Source organism: Mus caroli, unplaced genomic scaffold (genome assembly GCF_978045245.1).
Source record: "Mus caroli unplaced genomic scaffold, Mus_caroli_1 scaffold_34, whole genome shotgun sequence".
In the NCBI taxonomy this organism is placed as follows: domain Eukaryota; kingdom Metazoa; phylum Chordata; class Mammalia; order Rodentia; family Muridae; genus Mus; species Mus caroli.
The window spans coordinates 1,020,325-1,044,052 of NW_028227289.1; the positions used below are offsets into that span (position 1 = coordinate 1,020,325).

General features: G+C 39.9%; 1 pseudogene; it reads right to left on the reverse strand.

Moving 5' to 3' along the window:
• Nucleotides 1–6,309: 6,309 nt before the first annotated feature.
• LOC146999821 (glyceraldehyde-3-phosphate dehydrogenase-like) lies at nucleotides 6,310–23,193 on the reverse strand (annotated as a pseudogene).
• Nucleotides 23,194–23,728: the final 535 nt, after the last annotated feature.

Sequence of the window (23,728 nt, forward strand, 5' to 3'; positions counted from 1 at the left end):
ATGTTTCTCAAGCCCCACCAATAGTTTCTTCTAGACCTGTAACAAGACTCAAAGCAAAACAGGCTCCTAGAGGGGAGGTAGAAAGTGTAGTCCATGAGGAAATTCGCTACACTACTAAGGAGCCTAATGAGTTTGCTAATTCATTCAAACAGCAACCTGGTGAATACGTGTGGGAATGGATTTTAAGGGTGTGGGATAAGGGTGGAAGGAACATAAAACTAGAGCAGGCTGAGTTTATTGACATGGGCCCTCTGAGTAGAGATTCTAGGTTTAATATGGAAGCTCGCATGGTTAAAAAAGGTGTCAAAAGTTTGTTTGAATGGTTGGCTGAGGTGTTTATCAAAAGATGGCCTACTGGAAATGACTTGGAGATGCCTGATATTCCATGGCTTAGTGTTGATGAAGGGATTTTAAGACTTAGGGAAATTGCAATGCTAGAGTGGATATATTGTGTAAAGCCTAATTGTCCACAATGGGAAGGTCCAGAAGATATGCCCTTCACCAGCTCTATAAGACGCAAATTGGTGAGAGGGGCACCAGCACATTTGAAGGGTTTTGTTCTTTCCCTTTTCCTTGTGCCAGATCTTAGCATTGGAGATGCTTCTGCTCAATTAGATGAATTAAATTCACTGGGTTTAGTTGGATTCCGAAGTAACAAGAGCCAGGTGGCAGCATTGAATCGCCAGAGACAAGGTGATCCTAGTTATTATAATGGACAGCGTAGGCAAAAGAATGTTTATAATGACAGACCCAGTAACGGTCAGCACAGGAGAGGTGAAATTTATAATGGCATGACTCGCTTGGACCTTTGGTACTGGCTAGTCAATCATGGTGTTTCCAGGAATGAAATACATAAGAAGCCTACTGCATATTTGTTTGATCTGTATAAGCAAAAAAATTCTCAAACAAATGAAAGAAAGGCTACAGTAGTTCGTGGTAAACAGTAATCTCGGCCAGTGAATCAATTTCCAGACTTGAGCCAGTTTGCAGATCCGGAACCCCTTGAATGAAGGGGTGGCCAGGTTCCCCTGAGGAAGGATCCTGATAAGACACCCAAAGGTTTTGCTGTTACCCTTTCTCCAGTTCTTCCCCAGAGGGACCTACAGCCTTTTACAAGGGTAACTGTACACTGGGGAAAAGGAAATAATCAGACTTTTCGGGGTCTGCTGGATAATGGTTCTGAGTTGACACTGATCCCAGGAGATCCAAAGAAACATTGTGGCCCTCCAGTTAAAGTAGGGGCCTATGGAGGGCAGGTGATTAATGGAGTTTTGACTGATGTCCGACTCACAGTAGGTCCAGTAGGTCCCCGGACACATCCTCTGGTGATTTCCCCAGTTCCAGAATGTATAATTGGGATAGATATACTCAGAAACTGGCAGAATTCTCATATTGGTTCCCTGAACTGTAGAGTGAGGGCTATTATGGTTGGAAAGGCCAAATGGAAGCCTTTAGAGTTGCCTCTGCCAAAGAAAATAGTGAATCAAAAACAGTATTGTATTCCTGGAGGCATTGCAGAAATTACTGCCACTATCAAGGACTTGAAAGATGCAGGGGTGGTAGTTCCCACCACATCTCCGTTTAACTCTCCTATCTGGCCAGTGCAGAAAACAGATGGATCATGGAGAATGACAGTTGATTATCGAAAACTAAATCAGGTAGTAACTCCAATTGCAGCTGCTGTACCAGATGTAGTTTCGTTACTTGAACAAATTAACACATCTCCTGGCACCTGGTATGCGGCTATTGATCTGGCAAATGCCTTCTTCTCAGTACCTGTCCATAAGGACCACCAGAAGCAATTTGCTTTCAGTTGGCAAGGCCAACAGTATACCTTCACAGTTTTGCCTCAAGGATATATTAACTCTCCTGCCCTGTGTCATAATTTAGTTAGAAGGGATCTTGATCGTTTGGATATTCCACAAAATATCACATTGGTGCACTATATTGATGACATTATGCTGATTGGACCAAGTGAGTGGGAAGTAGCAACCACTTTGAACTCATTGGTAACACATATGCGTATCAGAGGATGGGAAATAAATCCAACCAAAATTCAAGGACCATCTACCTCAGTGAAATTCTTAGGAGTCCAGTGGTGTGGGGCATGCAGAGATATTCCTTCTAAGGTGAAAGATAAGTTATTGCACCTGGCCCCTCCTACAACCAAGAAAGAAGCACAACGTTTAGTGGGTCTATTTGGATTCTGGAGACAACACATCCCTCACTTGGGTGTGTTACTTAGGCCTATTTACCAAGTGACTCGGAAAGCTGCTAGCTTTGTGTGGGGCCTGGAACAGGAGAAGGCCCTTCAACAGGTCCAGGCTGCTGTGCAGGCTGCTCTACCACTTGGACCATATGACCCAGCAGACCCAATGGTACTTGAGGTGTCTGTGGCTGATAGAGATGCTGTTTGGAGCCTCTGGCAGGCCCCTGTAGGTGAATCACAGAAAAGACCTTTGGGATTTTGGAGCAAAGCTCTACCATCATCTGCAGACAACTATTCTCCCTTTGAAAAACAGCTCTTGGCCTGCTATTGGGCCTTAGTGGAAACTGAACGTTTGACAATAGGACACCAAGTTACTATGCGACCTGAATTACCCATTATGAGCTGGGTACTATCAGACCCTGCAAGTCATAAAGTGGGACGCGCACAGCAGCAGTCTATTATCAAATGGAAGTGGTATATACGTGATCGGGCCAGAGCAGGTCCTGAAGGCACAAGCAAGTTACATGAAGAAGTTGCTCAAATGCCTATGGTTTCTACTCCTGTTACAATGCCATCTGCTGCCAAGCATGCGCCTATAGCCTCATGGGGTGTTCCCTATGATCAACTGACCGAAGAGGAAAAGACTAGGGCCTGGTTTACTGATGGCTCTGCACGTTATGCAGGCACCACCCAGAAGTGGACAGCTGCAGCATTACAACCCCTTTCTGGGACAACTCTGAAAGACACAGGTGAAGGGAAATCTTCACAGTGGGCAGAACTTCGGGCAGTACACATGGTATTACAGTTTGTTTGCAAGAAGAAATGGCCAGATGTACGATTATTCACTGACTCATGGGCTGTAGCCAATGGATTGGCTGGATGGTCAGGGACTTGGAAAGATCACAATTGGAAAATTGGTGAAAAAGACATCTGGGGAAGAAGTATGTGGATAGAACTCTCCAAATGGGCAAAGGATGTGAAGATATTTGTGTCCCATGTAAATGCTCACCAAAAGGTGACTTCAGCCGAGGAGGAGTTCAATAATCAAGTGGATAAGATGACCCGTTCTGTGGACAGTCAGCCTCTCTCCCCAGCCATCCCTGTCATTGCTCAATGGGCACATGAACAAAGTGGCCATGGTGGTCGAGATGGAGGTTATGCTTGGGCTCAGCAACACGGGCTTCCACTCACCAAGGCTGACCTGGCTACAGCTGCTGCTGATTGCCAGATCTGCCAACAGCAGAAACCAACACTGAGCCCCAGATATGGCACCATTCCTCGAGGTGACCAGCCAGCAACCTGGTGGCAGGTTGACTACATTGGACCACTTCCTTCATGGAAAGGACAGCGTTTTGTTCTTACTGGAGTAGATACTTATTCTGGTTATGGATTTGCCTTTCCTGCACGTAAGGCCTCTGCTAAAACCACCATTCATGGACTGACAGAATGCCTTATCTATCGTCATGGTATTCCACACAGTATTGCTTCTGACCAAGGAACTCATTTCACAGCCAGAGAAGTACGACAGTGGGCCCACGATCATGGAATTCACTGGTCTTACCACATTCCCCATCATCCTGAAGCAGCTGGCCTGATAGAAAGATGGAATGGCCTTTTGAAGACACAGTTACAGCGCCAATTAGGTGGTAACAGCTTGGAAGGCTGGGGTAGAGTTCTTCAGAAGGCAGTATATGCTTTGAATCAGCGCTCCATATATGGTACAGTTTCACCCATAGCCAGGATTCATGGGTCCAGGAATCAAGGGGTGGAAAAGGGAATAGTTCCACTTACTATCACTCCTAATGACCCTCTAGGAAAATTTTTGCTTCCTGTCCCCATAACTCTAGGTTCTGCTGGCTTAGAAGTTTTAGCTCCAGAGAGGGGAGTGCTCCTACCAGGAGCTACAACAAACATTCCATTGAATTGGAAGCTCAGACTTCCCCCTGGTCATTTTGGGCTTCTAATGCCCTTAAACCAACAGGCTAAAAAAGGAATAACCGTGTTAGGAGGAGTGATAGATCCAGATTACCATGGGGAAATTGGATTACCTCTTCACAATGGAGGTAAGCAAGATTATGTCTGGAGTGTAGGAGATCCCTTAGGGCGTCTCCTAGTACTACCATGTCCTGTGATTAAAGTCAATGGGAAACTACAACAGCCTAATCCAAGCAGGATGACAAAGGACGCAGACCCATCAGGAATGAAGGTATGGGTCAATCCTCCAGGAAAAGAGCCAAGACCTGCTGAGGTGCTGGCCGAAGGTGAAGGAAATACAGAATGGGTAGTAGAGGAAGGTAGTTATAAATACCAATTAAGGCCACGTAACCAGTTGCAGAAACGAGGATTATAAAGTAATATGAATGCCCCATTGTAAATTTACAAATGCGTTTGCGATTGTACGAGGGATAGTTATATCATGTTAGGCATATTCACAACCTTGTTATTGTTTCATGTGAACATGAGATATTATTTGTGTCAAGTTGACAAGTGGTGGATTGTAGTGGCTATTCCTGGTTGTCAACTTGACTATATTTGGAATGAACTACAATCCAGAATTAGAAGGCTCACCAGTGACCCTTATCTGGAGGCTTGGAGATCCTTATCTGGATCTTGGTATGGAGATCTTGAGCCATAGTGGCTATGGATTCCAGAAGATTAAATCTCTGAGTTTAAGGAGATTTAATCTGGGCTACACCTTTCATCTGGGATTAAAGGTGTGGTGGAACACACCTTTAATCTGGGCTACACCTTCTGCTGGAGACAATATAAGGACATTGGAAGAAGGGAGTCTAGCGCTTGCTCCTTCGCCTGCTGGCCGTGTGAGACTGAGTAACTGCTAGATCCTTGAACTTCCATTCACAGCTGCGACTGAACCATTGTTGGGAATTGGGCTGCCGACTGTAAGTCATCAATAAATTCTTTTACTATATAGAGACTATCCATAAGTTCTGTGACTCTAGAGAACCCTGACTAATACAGTATGTGAAATGCACACAGAGATAATATATACATATATGTGTGTGTGTGTGTGTGTATACATATATAAGACAATGCATATTTTCTGAAGTAAATTTATAAAAGTTATTTCTACTTATTTCACTCCCATAGATAATTGTGTGTAATCATGGGCTTCACAAGTTGCACAAATCAAATATAGTTAAATTAGTAAAAAAAAAAAAAAAAAAAAAATCAGAAATAGAACTAAGTTTGATAGGTTAGATGCCAAACTCTATCACTAAGCCAAAAGCAATTAAAGGTATATATATGGCACACAGGATCAATCAGAAGTCAAATGATAAACATAAAATTAAAATAAAACATCTTGAACCATTTTTAAGTCTTTGTTAAATGAGCAAGTATATTATTTTTAAAAATATGTACATTCAGTAATGAAATGCGGGACAGAATTGTATCTGGAATACATGGGATATACTGTGCAGTTGCTGACATGGGGCTCACAGAAGAAAAAAAAGAAAGGAGATTATAAGAGAGATAAAATTTTGTAGATTGTGGCTGAAGAGCTGGCTCAATTGTTAAGAGCTTTTGCAGCTCTTGCAGAGGACTCATAACGGCAAATAATTCTATCTCCAGGATATCCAATAGTCTCTGACATTCAAGGCCATATGTACACACAGAGAGAGGGAGAGGGAGAGGGAGAGGGAGAGGGAGAGGGAGAGGGAGAGGGAGAGGGAGAGGGAGAGGGAGAGGGAGAGGGAGAGGGAGAGGGAGAGGGAGAGGGAGAGGGAGAGGGAGAGAGAGGGAGAGGGAGAGGGAGAGGGAGAGGGAGAGGGAGAGGGAGAGGGAGAGGGAGAGGGAGAGGGATAGAATGAGATACAGACAGACAGGCAGACATAGAGTTAGACAGACACATAAATAATAAAATAAAATTTTTTTAAATCTGGATTATTAACTTCAGTTTTTTCGGTTCCTTTTTGGGGGTGCAGTGAACTTTATTGGAGGTATTTAAGAGAGTAGGAAGGGCTATTCCCTAGGTTCCTTCTGTTATTATGAGGGTCTGGGATGGAAATTGTGAGGGAGATGCTCAGTGTTGGAGGCCAAGTTGGGATAGGGACCAGCAACCAAGGGCCTCTCTCTTGCACTCAGTGTCCTTGCTGGGGTAGGTGGTACAGGGTTTCTTGCTCTTTGGAGGCCATGTAGATGACCAGATCCACTACCCTGTTGCTGTAGCCATATTCATTGTCATAACAGGAAATGAGCTTTACAAAGTTGTTATGGAGAGCCCAACCCCAGCATCAAAGGTGGAAGAGTAGGAGTTGCTGTTGAAGTCACAGGAGACAACCTGGTCCTCGGTATAGCCTAGGATGCTCTTTAGTGGGCCCTCAGATACCTGCTTCACCACCTTCTTGATGTCATCATATTTGGCAGGTTTCCCCAAGAAGCATGTCACATCCATATCGGATACATTGGGGATAGGAACAGGGAAGGCCATGCCAGTTAGCTTCCTGCTCAGCTCTGGGATGACCATGCCCACAGCCTTGGCAGTACCCGTAGATGCAGGGATAATGTTCTGGGCAGCCCCACTGCCATCACACCACAGCTTTCCAGAGGATCCATCCACAGTGTTCTGCGTGGCAGTGATGGCATGAATGGTGGTCATGAGCCCTTTCACGATACCAAAATTATCATGGATGACTTTGGCCAGGGGGGCTAAGCAGTTGATGGTTCAGGATGCATTGCTGACAATCTTGAGTGAGTAGTCATATTTCTCCTGGTTCACACTCATCACAAACATGGGGGCACCTGCAGAAGGGACAGAGATGATGACCCTTTTGACCTCACCCTTCAAGTGGGCCCCGGCCTTCTCCATGGGGATGAAGATGTCAGTAGACTCCATGACTTACTCAGCACCAGCATCACGCCATTTGATGTTAGTGGGATGTCGCTTTTGGAAGGTGGTATTAGGCTTCCTGTTGATGACAACCTTCCCATTCTCAGCCTTGACTGTGCCACTGAATTTCCCATGGGTGGAGTCATACTGGAACATGTAGACCATGTAGTTGAAGGTCATTAAAGGGGTTGTTGATGACAACAATCTCCACTTTGCCTTGTGTAGAGCAGAAGGCAGCCCTGATAACCAGGCTCCCAATATGACCAAATCCATTCACACTGACCTTCACAAGTTTGTCTACAGGACAAGACTGGCACTGCACACAAAGATACCGCTGTCTCTGGAACAGGAAGGAGCAGAGAGCCTTTTTTTTTTTTTTTTTTTGGTTGTTTTATCTCTTGTCTACTGAGTAGTATATGTATGGTTTTGGGGAAACTGATGGATAAAAGTTAAAATTTAACATTATTTCCCAAAGAATATGCATGTAGAAATAGCAAATGTAGACACTGTGGCCACTCTTATGTCATACTTCTCATCTCCCCAGTCATTAATAATTTTCTTAATTTTTACTTCATCATTGCTGTGACGCTGCTATGAAAGGTGATAGAAGAGAGTGAGTCAAAAAATAATAATCTTTAGGAGGCTAGAACTTGAGGAAAGATATAAAGGAATGAAAAACTCATTTCTAAATAGAGATGCAGAGACCACAGAGTCAAGGATATCACAAAAGGTAGTTGGAATAAAGTTGTATATACAAGGAGAGACATGGTTAATAATGATTCAAAGCATTGGAGGCAAATGAACACGAGAATGAAGACCAAATGTGATACAGTTCCAAGCCAATGGTACAGGAAAGGTCTCCTAGTACCTAGCAAACTCAGAGCACAAATGGTGTACACCATGGTTTCTTGTAAGGGAACTTACGAACAGATTAGAGAGTGACAAATAATTTTCCTTGGTCTATTTTAATATCTACCTGTCAATGAGTGATGGAAGAGTGAGTTAAATTGTATGTTGAATATTACATTCTCCTCCTACCTTTTCCTGACTTTTGACTGGGTAGGTGTTCTCGTCACATACCCACAATAGGTACTTCATCACATTGGTGGCCCCGAGGAATCTTAAATCCACCTACTTATTCTCTTCTACCAGCTCATTTCCCAAAATCTGACTGGGCACTATAAAGAGAAGGTTGGAAGAAAGAGAGTTTCTCCTTGGCTGCTTTTGAAGGTATAAGGAATGGCAGTGTCAGTCTTAGTGCTGTTGGGAAATTTGAACTACCATGGGCAAAGTTAGGTTTCCTGTGGACAAGGAATAAGGAGGAAGAGAATGGATGGTAAGTGAAAAGGTCCTGAGAAGTCCATCTGACAACAGTTGTTGGAGCTTTAAGTAATCCCAACACAGCCCTAAGCAAGGGTTTCAATCAAAGTTCTTTACTTGGAAAAGTAGCTTAGGTACCATGGACAGGAGAGTGAAGTGGGTAAGAAAGAAAGGAAAAGATAACTATCAATGTGCTTTACTGAGAAGATTAGAAAAAAAAAAAAGCCTGGCGTGGTGGCACACGCCTTTAATCCCAGCACTTGGGAGGTAGAGGCAGGCGGAATTCTGAGTTTGAGGCCAGCCTGGTATACAAAGTGAGTTCCAGAACAGCCAGGGCTACACAGAGAAACCCTGTCTCAAAAAAAAAAAAAAAAAAGAAAAGAAAAGAGAAAAGAAAAGAAAAGAAAAGAAAAGAAAAGAAAAGAAAAGAAAAGAAAAGAAAAGAAAAGAAAAGAAAGAAAGAAAATTTAAAAAGCTAAGACAAGTCCCCTTCAGGCATGCAATATCAGCATTGAACAAGCCATCATGTCTTTACAAGGATGTCAAACTATTCATTCTTTTTAAAACATTACACAAAGAAGCAATAACCCTCCAGCTCTTCTAGTTTGCTTCCAACAAAGTTGAACTTACCCACATTCCAGGAGAGTCCCTGTAGGCAAAGATGTAGAGTTATGGTATGAACAGCATCTAGACAGACTGAGCTCTGAATATAATGCCTCCCTTAACAGAGCAAGAGCCTCTCAGGTTTGTAGCAAAGTGTGATGCTGAGCACGTGCAACCGAAAATATCAGTGTTAGAATTTAAATTTAACCAGATTGAACAGCTTAATGTTATGTTCAAGAGAACTGATAAGAATTCATTATTAGATCGTGCAGGGCTAGAGATGAAAATATTTTCTAATTTTTAACCTACCCCACTAGAAATAACAAAGGTACCTATATCCTACTGGATTTAAAAATAGTACTGTGCAGTAATTTTGAGTAATTTGGTGTTACATGGAATACAATCATGTAACTCCAATGACTTCTAAGAAGAGAAGTTAGATGACTATTCTTCAGAAATCTAGGATGATAGTGTGTGTGTGTGTGTGTGTGTGTGTGTGTGTGTGTGTGTGTGTGTATGTTTCCTTTCCTGAATTTTCTATAGTAAACCTATGATAATATATAGCAGATACAGACAAGTCAAATGGGAGTGACAGATTAAGAAAAGTGTTTCCTGTCTCTAAATTCATAACTTATAAAATGTTTAATCAAAAGAAAACTAGATATTTAGGGGAGCAGAATCCAGTCATTGTTGAGAAGGTTTGCCTTCAAAACAAAGAGGGCAGAAACATGATTTCCGAGAGAAAGAACTTGACAAACTGAGAGTTCAAAACGAACAGAATATGCACAGAGTGATTCTGAGGTCCTCTGAATTCTCATTATGTTCTGTATGTCTGTTTACCTTATCTAATCTAGGGGCTGAGGTGGCACATGGGGGGGAGTGCTAGTGTGCATCCCCCCTGCAAAAGAGAACAACCACATTTAAATCTGGCTACAATCCTCCTTAGCTTCATTTAACTGGATGAGAAAAAAAAATGTAGCAAATTAAGTTTCAAGCCAATTCTTGTGTTAGTGATGAAAGTACAAACTCAAAACATCTGTCTCTGGGTTCAATCCTTCTATGCTATTCAATTTCTGGACTGTTCTGGCTTCATGAAGTCTATCACTTCTTTTGAATCTATAGAATTTAATTTCAGAATCTAAATTGAATGCAATAAGTGTGCTAAATTTAAAAAGGAGTGAGGCAGGGAGCAGAAAAGGAGAGGGGGAGAGAAGAGAGGAGAGAAATGGAGAGAAAAAGCAAGAGGGAGGGAGCAATCGAGAGAGAGAGAGAGAGAGAGAGAGAGAGAGAGAGAGAGAGAGAGAGAAGAAAGGACTTTGGAAGTATCTATTTTAAACTTGTTTTTCAAGATAATCAGACAGATCTTTAAGAGGTATACTAAAAAGATTATAATTATGATACAGTTCAAGTACACCACAAAAATCATGTTATACAATGAAGTTTACACAATATAAATGTCCATTAAAGTTAATACGAAAATGCAAAGAGCCTAAAACTTGTCCAACTTAATCAAAGGAACATATTAAACAACTTCAGATAAGAGAGTCATTTGAAATTAAAAAAAATATATATGAACAAGTGCAACTTTAAGAAAATTGAGGACTGAAAAGATTAACCTCATCAGAAGATATGCTTGATTGGCTCCAAGGAAAGTCCGCTCTCAAAGTGCTGTATTCTAAAAAGATGATGTAGAAATAAAAAGGGATTTGAATGTATGTTTTCCAGTGGAGCCATTTTCCCCTGAAAATTCTCAGGTGTGCCCAAATCTATTTTACCACACTTGAACTACATTGGCTTTTTGCTTAAGTACATACACTTTTGGTGTTGAGAGAACTCTGAAGAAACCTGAGTTCTATTTTAGCTTGTCATCAATTTAAGGAAAAGCATCACTCCACACTGTGCTCACAACTTCATGACCACATAGATCTGACAGAATGAGAACCTAGAGTGACCCAAGAACAGACAGCACATGTTCAGTCCTGCTGCTTGAAAACTGGTGGAATGCACAAAGATTCTTTTCTTGCAAGAGTTCCCCTTTTTATAATGTTCTCCAATTAATTATGATTTCTATAATCTTATATAAATTGAGCCTACATAGTTAGCCTCTCCATAGCACTTATACAACTCCATATTAAAGAATTCTTCCAAACATTTCTAAAGAGAGATACTTGGAGTTGTTGGAACAAACTACACATTTCTTATAGCTGAGAGATACTTTTGGCATTTATTCTAACTAGGCTTTACATAGAGCAATGCACTTACTTCTCACAAAAACTCAAAGAATTTAAACCTAATTATCACCCTTTTGCACATGAGAAACTTGCCCTTATACTAGCTGAGGCACCAAAGGTCAAACACTTTACAATCTTTAGTATCAATAATGAGAGGAAATGCTGAATTCTATGTCTTGCTCCTTGTTATGTCATAGATCCCTGAGCAATAAGTGAATGTGATAAATAGTCTCCATGCTAACAATATATTCTTTCAAATGATACTTATATAATTTAAAGAATAATGAAAATGTATCTTTTATTGTGGTTCATCTTTAAATAATGTTATTCATAAAAAGTAGAATAAATCTAGCTCCTCCAACGCAGGAGCTAGAGAAAGGACCCAAGGAGCTGAAGGGGGTTGCAGCCCTAATGGAGGAACAACAGTTTGAACCAACCAGTTCCCCAGAGCTCCCTGAGACTAGACCACCAACTAAGGAAATCAGATGGTGGGACTCATGGCTTTAGCTGCATAAGAAGCAGAGGATGGACTTGTCAGTTATCAATGGGAAGAGAGGTCCTTGGTCCTGTGAAGGTTCTATGCCCCAGTATGGGGGAAAGCCAGGACCAGGAAGTGGGAGTGGGTGGGTTGGTAAGCAGGGTATAGGAGAGGGGAGAGGAAGTTTTGGAGTGGAAACTAGGAAAGTGGATAACATTTGAAATATAAAGAATATATCTAATAAAAAGTAGGATATCTTGATTTTTGTTTTCATGTAATAGAAGTGACACCAAAATTCACTAAATACCATCTCATGTTAATAAAAGTTAATTGTCCTTGCTAGTTCTTATCTTTATAACTATATGAAAATTCTGTACATGATATGCTAAATTCTGGATTCTAAGTTTTATGTCTAAATCAATAGGTCCATCAATTAGAATCATTTTTTCCTACTTTTCTCTCATCATATCATTCTGCGTACCTTTCCACTGTCGACCATAAGACATCTTCTGTCCTATTAATATCAAGAATTCAAATAGAAACAGCACACTACTTTCAGTCCTGGAATTACATGATTTGTATTTATACACCTAAGACTAACTCTTGTGGTCTAATAAAGAGCAAACATTTCTGCAGTAAGAACTGTCATCTAGACTTGATTTACATGATTTGTCAGGTTTTCTAAAATTGATGAGAGCTCACAGTTAGTTGACAACTCTCTCGTTGTAACCTTTGTAGTTTGAATCATATAGACATTGAAAATCTGTTCTGTTTGTTTTCTCTAGAATAGGGCTTAATTGTTGTGCATAATGCTGTGATATGATTCTCAATTTTTACTTCTGGATCAGTGAAACTAAATTAGGCAACAGTGTTCGGAGTACTCACACTGAAGAGAATTATTAAATGCTTGTTCAGCACCATTAGGCTGCTCATAAAGCAATTGCCAATAAACAGTTTAGAAAAGATGAATTCATTACATGTATATATTTGATAGTCACAACCTGGTAACTATCCCACCTGCTCACACAGGCTTCAAGTACAGAGATGGAAAATGTTTTTGACCGTGGAATAACAAAGCAATAAACAGCTTTCCACTACATTAAGTATAAAGGTGAATTTGAAGAGTCTGGTAATTGGAAAAGTCATTTGCTGTAATAATCTTCACCATCAAGAATCCTGTGTCTATTGGAATTCCAGATAATGGAAACACAGATACATCAACATATTTAGAGAAAGAATTAGACCCCTTTATTCTCCTGAGAAGTGGGAGCTTTTTTTCTTTACTTGGTAGAGGTGTGGAGAATAGAAAAGTGCCACAGACTAACCCCTTCTGGGTCTCCCATCTGCACAGAGCGGGCTCTGGTTGTAGGTGGGCGAAGGAGTCGGTGGAAGTGGGGTGACAAACAGACTCGACACAAGGGAGTGTGGATATGAATGCAATTTGTCAAATCGAGCATCAAACTCTTTATACAGAAGAAAATGGGGAAGTAAGGTGACAACGCCAGCAAGGTACAAAGAGGTTACTGGATTCTTACACAAAATAAAGGAATACAAATATGGAAGAAGTGGTAGGAACCAACTGGGGTAAAATTCAATGTTAACAACTGGGATCAAAAACAGCTCCACCTAAGGTCCACTTAATCTTAGAAGCCAGGGGCAAGGGCTTTGTGCCCTTGCCATAGTTCCTATTCTAGTTTATTGTATAGTCCACCTTTCCCCTCGGTCATTGTAAATACTTGTATAGGGGTGTAGCTCAGCTATCTATAGTTCTAAGTATCTACTCTGGTTCCTCCTTAGATCACAAACTTCCTTCATCCTAGATAATGGTAAATTCCTGTGTAGGGTGGTGACTTAGCTATTCATGCCCAGGGTGGGATCAAGGACTGCCTAGAATCTAACTTAACTATATGTCAAAAAAAAAAATCAATCCTTATGAGCACTTGTAATAAAGTAATATTCAGGGAAAGCACACAGATCCATTTACCAACTTAAGCAAGGACATTGGAACATTCATTATACAGGATGCCACGATTCCAGGAGACTAAGTTTCTGTGAACTTTTCACCTTAGGACAGCGCCCAGGTATGTGGGGCCTGTTGCTCTTGTCACTACTGCAGTTGATGTAGCAGAAAAAAAAAAAAGAAAATGTTCATGTAAAATAATGTTGAAAATACTAACAGTGGGAAATCTAAGAATATTTCCAAAAAATGTACTCTTTTATACCATTTTATATAAATGAACATTAATTTTAAGTTTTTTTTTTTTTTTAGTTTTTAGTAACAAAATGTAACATCCACTATTTCATTTAACTTATTTTTCTTCTTAGTATGTCATCTGAATTTCTTAGAGGGTAAGAATTAGAGTCTGTCTGAAAATATAAAAGGGTCAGTAAATGTTTCTATGATAAAACAATTTAATATTAGATTTTACTGAAACTCGATCATAGTATTGATTTGATGAGAAGTATCAATGTGAGTTATTCCATTCACAAAACTTATAAATACCATGAAATATCAAAGTTATATCACGCTAAAATATTAATACTAGGACTACATCTTTATTTTCAATAGATTTTAAGAAGCTCTTTATTCAATTGCATAATTCTATTTGAAAAAGACTTAAGGGTATATAAAAAAGCATTTTGGAATATAAGTGGGGCATATTTTTCATAGAGATAAGTTTAAAAAAAAAAACTCTAAAATATCTTAAATAACATCCATAGAGCCTAAATAATGCTGTGAATGTAATCAATCACAATGTTTGAATGGCTCAAGATCACAAATGTTAATTTAGCACAAAGTAAAATTTTCAGTGTTCACAAATGTCTTTCCAGGGAGATAGCTCTTCATACTGCTGCACAGGGTCACAGGCTGATTTAAGGGGTCATGTAAAATGTTGGAACACCAGGGAAATAAGAGAAAGCTTTACAGCATTTCATCCAGAAAGTAGCAAGTCAACTCTGGATTTCCAATTTGATCTTTCACATGGGTTGGTCACATGACAGCTCTTACTGCAAAGGAGATCAGCAAGAGGTAATCCTAGTGCTTATAAAGGAACAACAACAACAAAAACAGATTATTGGTAAACTTTCATGTAATCTGCCTCCCTGTAAACAACAACATGATCTGTTCCAGTATCCATAGTAGGTTAAAGAGAAACATAGCACACTCTAAATATGCTTTTGTTTTTAAGAAAATTAAAAACACTAGGTGTTGTATATATTTCATTTAAACCAAATGGGCCATCACAGGATTGATTTATTAGATAACCATGAATACTCAAACTGACATAAAGACATTGATTGACCCCTCACAACAACAAATCTTATGATAGCTATTCAATAACTAATTTCTAAAAAAAAAAAAAAAAATCCCATATCTATCTACTACAAAGAATTTCGCTGCTCCAATCCAATTGCGCACGGGACCTGAGACTGCATTAGGTAGGGAAGCAGAAAACCGGCCTGAATAGGACCACAAGCCTCTTCCAGCCGGACCAGCACCGGGGTAGCTAGAGCGCAGGATCGGCTGACACCCGCCAGCTACCCACAACCCCCGCCACAGGATTTTGAGACTGCTGGTGAGTGGAACACAGCTTCTGCTCCAGTCCAATCACACGGGACCTGAGACTGCTTTGGTTGGGGAGGCAGAAATCCGGCCTCAGTAGGGCCACAAGCCTCTCCGGTCAGAAAAGCACCGGGGTAGTTAGGGCGCAGGGTCGGCTGACACTCGCCAGCTACCCACAACACCCGCCACAGGATCTTAAGACTTCTGGTGAGTGGAACACAGCTTCTGCTCCAATCCAATTGCACGCTGGACCTGAGACTGCATTAGTTAGGGAGGCAGAAAACCGGCCTGAGTAGGACCACAGGCCTCTTCCGGCGGACCAGCACCGGGGTAGCTAGAGCGCAGGGTCGGCTGACACCCGCCAGCTACCCACGACCCCCACCACAGGATTTTGAGACTGCTGGTGAGTGGAACACAGCTTCTGCTCCAATCTTTAACAGTGACAACGACATCAACTAACCCCAGAGATTACCAGATGGCGAAAGGTAAACGTAATAATCTTACTAACAGAAACCAAGACCACTCACCATCATCAGAACCCAGCACTCCCACTTTGCCCAGTCCAGGGCACCCCAACACACCGGAAAAGCTAGACACGGATCTAAAAGCATATCTCATGATGATGGTAGAGGACTTCAAGAAGGACTTTAATAACACATTTAAAGAAATACAAAGGAACACTGGTAAACAGGTAGAAGACAGTAAAGAGGAAGCACAAAAATCCCTTAAAGAATTGCAGGAGAACACTGCTAAAGAGTTACAAATCTTTAAAGAAAAACAGGATAACATAATCAAACAGGTAGAAGTCCTTAGAGAAAAACAGGAAAACACATCCAAACAGATGATGGAAATGAACAAAACCATACTAGACCTAAAAAGGGAAGTAGACACAATAAAGAAAACCCAAAATGAGGCAACACTGGAGATAGAAACCCTAGGAAAGAAATCTGGAACCATAGATAAGAGCATCAGCAACAGAATACAAGAGATGGAAGAGAGAATCTCAGGTGCAGAAGATTCCATAGAGAACATCGGCACAACAATCAAGGAAAATGTAAAATGCAAAAAGATCCTAACTCAAAACATCCAAGAAATACAGGACACAATGAGAAGACCACACCTAAGGATAATAGGAGTGGATGATAATGAAGATTTTCAACTCAAAGGACCAGCAAACATCTTCAACAAAATTATAGAAGAAAACTTCCCAAATCTAAAGAAAGAGATGCCCATGAACATACAAGAAGCCTACAGAACTCCAAATAGACTGAACCAGAAAAGAAATACCTCCCGACACATAATAATCAGAACAACAAATGCTCTAAATAAAGACAGAATACTAAAAGCAGTAAGAGAAAAAGGCCAAGTAACATATAAAGGCAAGCCTATCAGAATTACATCAGATTTCTCACCAGAGATTATGAAAGCCAGAAGATCCTGGACGGATGTTATACAGACACTAAAAGAACACAAACTCCAGACCAGGCTGCTATACCCAGCCAAAATCTCAATTAACATAGATGGAGAAACCAAAGTATTCCACGACAAAACCAAATTCACTCATTATCTCTCCAGGAATCCAGCCCTTCAAAGGATAATAACAGAAAAAAACCAATACAAGGACAGGAACCACGCCCTAGAAACAACAAGAAGGTAATCCCTCAACAAACCTAAAAGAAGACAGCCACAAGAACAGAATGCCAACTTTAACAACAAAAATAACAGGAAACAACAATTACTTTTCCTTAATATCTCTTAATATCAATGGACTCAACTCCCCGATAAAAAGACATAGACTAACAAACTGGCTACACAAACAAGACCCAACATTTTGCTGCTTACAAGAAACTCATCTCAGAGAAAAAGATAGACACTACCTCAGAATGAAAGGCTGGAAAACAATTTTCCAAACAAATGGTATGAAGAAACAAGCTGGAGTAGCAATTCTAATATCTGATAAGAATGACTTCCAACCCAAAGTCATTAAAAAAGACAGGGAGGGACACTTCATACTCATCAAAGGTAAAATCCTCCAAGAGGAACTATCAATCCTGAATATCTATGCTCCAAATACAAAGGCAGCCACATTCATTAAAGAAACTTTAGTAAACCCCAAAGCACACATTGCACCTCATACAATAATAGTGGGAGACTGCAACACACCACTTTCACCAATGGACAGATCATGGAAACAGAAACTAAACAGGGACACAGTGTAACTAACAGAAATTATGAATCAAATGGATCTGGCAGATATCTACAGAACATTCTACCCTAAAACAAAAGGATATACCTTCTTTTCAGCACCTCATGGTACCTTCTCCAAAATTGACCACATAATTGGTCACAAAACAGGCCTCAACAGATACAAAAATATTGAAATTGTCCCATGCATCCTATCAGATCACCATGGACTAAGGCTGATCTTCAATAACAAAATAAATAATAGAAATCCAACATTCACGTGGAAACTGAACAACACCCTTCTCAATGATACCTTGGTCAAGGAAGGAATAAAGAAAGAAATTAAAGACTTTTTAGAGTTCAATGAAAATGAAGCCACAACATACCCAAACTCATGGGACGCAATGAAAGCATTTCTAAGAGGAAAACTCATAGCTCTGAGTGCCTCCAAAAGGAAACTAGAGAGAGCACACATTAGCAGCTTGATAACATACCTAAAAGCACTAGAACAAAAGGAAGCAAATTCACCCAAGAGGAGTAGACAGCAGGAAATAATCAAACTCAGGGGCGAAATCAACCAAGTGGAAACAAGAAGAACTATTCAAAGAATCAACCAATCAAGGAGCTGGTTCTTTGAGAAAATCAACAAGATAGATAAACCCTTAGCCAGACTCAGTAGAGGGCACAGGGAAAGCATCCTAGTTAACAAAATCAGAAATGAAAAAGGAGACATAACAACAGATCCTGAAGACATCCAAAACACCATCAGATCCTTCTACCAAAGCCTATACTCAACAAAACTGGAGAACCTGGATGAAATGGAGAAGTTCCTAGACAGATACCAGGTACCAAAGTTGAATTAAGATCAGGTTAATGATCTAAACAGCCCTATATCCCCCAAAGAAACAGAAGCAGTTATTAATAGTCTCCCAACTAAAAAAAGCCCAGGACCAGATGGGTTTAGTGCAGAGTTCTATCAGACCTTCAAAGAAGATCTAATCCCAGTTCTTCACAAACTATTCCACAAAATAGAAACAGAAGGTACTCTACCCAACTCATTCTATGAAGCCACAATTACTCTGATACCTAAACCACAAAAAGACCCAACAAAGATACAAAACTTCAGACCAATATCCCTTATGAATATTGATGCAAAAATACTCAATAAATTTCTTGCTAACCCAATCCAAGAACACATCAAAACAATCATTTATCCTGACCAAGTAGGTTTCATCCCAGGGATGCAGGGATGGTTCAATATACGGAAATCCATCAACCTAATCCAGTATATAAACAAACTCAAAGACAAAAACCACATGGTCATCTCGTTAGATGAGGAAAAAACATTTGACAAGATCCAACACCCATTCATGATAAAAGTCTTGGAAAGATCAGGAATTCAAGGCCCATACCTAAACATGATAAAAGCAATATACAGCAAACCAGTAGCCAACATCAAAGTAAATGGTGAGAAGCTTGAAGCAATCCCTCTAAAATCAGGGACTAGACAAGGCTGTCCACTTTCTCCATACCTATTCAACATTGTACTTGAAGTCCTAGCCAGAGCAATTCGACAACAAAAGGAGATCAAAGGGATACAAATTGGAAAAGATGAAGTCAAAATATCACTTTTTGCAGATGATATGATAGTATATATTAGTGACCCTAAAAATTCCACCAGAGAACTCCTAAGCCTGAAAAACAGCTTCGGTGAAGTAGCTGGATATAAAATTAACTCAAACAAATCAATGGCCTTTCTCTACACAAAGAATAAACAGGCTGAGAAAGAAGTTGTGGAAACAACACCCTTCTCAATAGTCACAAATAATATAAAATATCTTGGCGTGATTCTAACTAAGGAAGTGAAAGATCTGTATAATAAAAACTTCAAGTCTCTGAAGAAAGAAATTGACGAAGATCTCAGAAGATGGAAAGATCTCCCATGCTCATGGATTGGCAGGATCAACATTGTAAAAATGGCTATCTTGCCAAAAGCAATCTACAGATTCAATGCAATCCCCATCAAAATTCCAACTCAATTCTTCAACGAATTAGAAAGTGCAATCTGCAAATTCATCTGGAATAACAAAAAACCTAGGATAGCAAAAACTCTTCTCAAAGATAAAAGAACCTCTCATGGAATCACCATGCCGGACCTAAAGCTTTACTACAGAGCAATTGCGATAAAAACTGCATGGTACTGGTATAGTGACAGACAAATAGACCAATGGAATAGAATTAAAGACCCAGAAATGAACCCACACACCTACGGTCACTTGATCTTCGACAAGGGAGCTAAAAACATCCAGTGGAAGAAAGACAGCATTTTCAACAAATGGTGCTGGCACAACTGGTTGTTTTCATGTAGAAGAATGCGAATCGATCCATTCCTATCTCCTTGTACTAAAGTCAAGTCTAAGTGGATCAAGGAACTTCATGTAAAACCAGAGACACTGAAACTTATAGAGGAGAAAGTGGGGAAAAGCCTTGAAGATATGGGCACAGGGGAAAAATTCTTGAATAGAACAGCAATGGCTTGTGCTGTAAAATCGAGAATTGACAAGTGGGACCTCATGAAACTGCAAAGCTTCTGCAAGGCTAAAGACACCATCAATAAGACAAAAAAAAAAAAAAACACCAACAGATTGGGAAATGATCTTCACCTATCCTAAATCAGATAAGGAACTAATAACCAATATATATAAAGAACTCAAGAAGGTGGACTCCAGAAAGTCAAATAACCCCATTAAAAAATGGAGCTCAGAACTGAACAAAGAATTCTCACCTGAGGAATACCAAATGGCAGAGAAGCACCTGAAAAAATGTTCAACATCCTTAATCATCAGGGAAATGCAAATCAAAACAACCCTGAGATTCCACCTCACACCAGTCAGAATGGCTAAAATCAAAAATTCAGGTGACAGCAGATGCTGGCAAGGATGTGGAGAAAGAGGAACACTCCTCCATTGTTGGTGGGATTGCAAGCTGGTACAACCACTCTGGAAATCAGTCTGGCGGTTCCTCAGAAAATTGGACATAGTACTACTGGAGGATCCAGCAATACCTCTCCTGGGCATATATCCAGAAGATGTCCCAACTGGTAAAAAGGACACATGCTCCACTATGTTCATAGCAGCCCTATTTATAATAGCCAGAAGCTGGAAAGAACCAAGATGTCCCTCAACAGAGGAATGGATACAGAAATTATGGTACATTTACACAATGGAGTACTACTCAGCTATTAAAAAGAATGAATTTATGAAATTCCTAGCCAAATGGATGGACCTGGAGGGCATCATCTTGAGTGAAGTAACACAATCACAAAAGATCTCACACAATATGTATTCACTGATAAGTGGATATTAGCCCAAAACTTAGGATACCCAAGATATAAGATACAATTTACTAAACGCATGAAACTCAAGAAGAATGAAGACCAAAGTGTGGACACTGTGCCCCTTCTTAGAATTGGGAACAAAACACCCAGGGAAGGAGTTACAGAGACAAAGTTCGTAGCTGTGATGAAAGGATGGACCATTTAGAGACTGCAGTATCCAGGGATCCTTCCCATAAGCAGCTTCTAAACGCTGACACCATTGCATACACTAGCAAGATTTTGCTGAAAGGACCCAAAGATAGCTGTCTCTTGTGAGACGATGCCGGGGCCTAGCAAACACAGGAGTGGATGTTCACAGTCAGCTATTGGATGTATCACAGGGCTCCCAATGGAGAAGCTAGAGAAAGTACCCAAGGAGCTAAAGGGATCTGCAACCCTATAGTTGGAACAACATGATGTACTAACCAGAACCCCGGAGCTCTTGTCTCTAGCTGCATATGTATCGAAAGATGGCCTAGTTGGCCATCACTGGAAAGAGAGGCCCATTGGACTTGCAAACTTTATATGCCCCAATATAGGGGAATGCCAGGGCCAAAAGAATGGGAATGGGTGGGTAGGGAAGTGGGGGGCGCTATGGGGGACTTTTGGGATAGCATTGGAAATGTAACTGAGGAAAATATGTAATAAAAATATTAAAAATTAAAAAAAAATAAAGAAAATTATCAGGAATTATCAGGTCAAAAAAAAAAAAAAAGAATTTCATAACAGCAGAACATTCTATGAGTACAGAGGCTATGATTCTGTCTTTTTCATCAGTTGACATTTTATATTTGGTATAACCAAATTCTTTTTGTCTACCATCAGCTCTCCAAAGAGGACTTTGATGAGATATCCAGTGATACAAGAGTTTCACTGTCCCTTTAAAGACTTTGACTCCAGTATAGTACATCCTATAAATCAATAAATTATGAGGAGACCATACATATTTGAACATTTGACATCATTAGATTTAATATTGACTTTTCAAGAGTCAAAACAATGATGACAAAGAAGACAAAAGCATGTATGAATGAAACGTTTCTTTCCTCTGGGCGATAAGGTATGAAAATGACTGGAGGAGACTGGAATTGTTCACAGCTGCAGAGGCCTGCCAACTGGAACAAGGTGGTCCGGCTTATTAATTACTTTTGTTGCTGTGGCAAGACACCATGACCGATACAACTTATTAAATTAAGGGTCCATTTTGGCTCATATTTCCAGAAGGAAAATCTATAATGCCAAAGGAAGGCACAATAACATATAGCCAAATGGGATGCTATGAGAATGAGTCTTTAAACACATAAATACAGTGGAAATAATGAATCAAGTGGATTGAGTCTATGAGCTTTCAAAGCCTACTTCCAGTGGTATACTTTATCCTTCAAGGCCCCACTTGCTAAACGTTCCACAACTTCCCCAAGTAGAACCATCACCAGGGGATCAACCTTTGAAACCTATGAGCCCATAGGGGATATTTCTCATCCAATTCACCATCTTCCCTGTTTAGTAAGAAAGAGAAATGCTTGATGTTTTCCTTTGAATTTGTTTTTTTCATATTATGCATCTGTCCTTCTGTCAGATTTATCTTATAAAGAGAGTTATACAGCAACATTATTATGAAGCACATTATTTTAATTTGGAGCTTTTGGATGACAAATTGGACATTGAATCATTTAATAAGAGGATAAATCAAATTGGCAAACACAGGCTTCTTAATGATTTGTCTTAGGTTTCTTGTCCCTTTGGAAGAACACATATTTGTTGCTCTTTTAAATTGAAGAAATCTTTATATAATATTACCATCTTCTTTTCAAAACATATACTCTACATAAATACATACTTTCTTGTAAATGGATCTTTTATTTGCCTAACATAATTGTCATCTCAGCGTCTTACTGCTAAATAAGCTCTTCCTGTGTAGTTCTTGCTGAAATCTGGATGGCTGTTTCAACTCAGTGGATCTGGCTTAAACTCCTCTCCAAGTTGACTGAATCAATCTGGTTTCTTTCAGCTTTGGACTGAATTGCTAGGCTTGGCCTCAAACTAACTCTGGTGATTTTTTTTTCTAAGCTTCTGGCTCCCTCTGATCCTTATGCTTAACTGCCTCTGTGGACAAGTGCTGGCTGAACTACATGAAGTCACTAACAAACTCCACTCCACTGCACTGCACTCACTGCACTGAAATGAACTCCTTTGAACTAAATTCTACTGAACTCAAATGAACTACCATCTCCATCCTGTCTCTTCTCAGGAGAGTTTGTGTATAGCATTCTGATTCATTCTCAAATCTTTCTCTGATTAGTCACTTTGTGTGCCCATCAATGAGATGTCACTTTCAAACATCGCTCTTTCCTACTACAAATTAACCTTACCTTCATCTTTTGGGAATAAAGATGTGTACTAAGAGTGTGTCTGTATTCCAGCTTGAGGGATTTGAATTCCTCTACATGTTCTATTGGTAAGGTGACCTTCCAAGTAAACCTCCTCTATGCAATTAAGCATCTTTGAATTAACCAAAGGAGGGAATTATTATAATTATTATTTTACAACATAAACTTTTATCTTACAACACCTACAACACCTGGTTTGGTAGTCAGTATTCAAAGAGGTACTCAGTAGAAAATAACTCTTCAATTAAAGCTTGATTGCTGGAAATAATGAATACATTAATATATCAATATGTGACTTGATGATACTCTGTAGCAAGTAAGGAACAGAGACCATTTGTAAATTTGTAAGCATGTTGGTGCTTGTTTATATGCTTATAACATCTGCAACCTAAAAATGTTTCCTTACATTTTATGCATAGATGCAATGGTTCTTTGAAAATGTTAAAGATGAAAAGGAAGAAAAGACTTTCATTGAATGTGATTACCTGTTATCTATTAATTCTAACCCAAGCATCAACTCAAG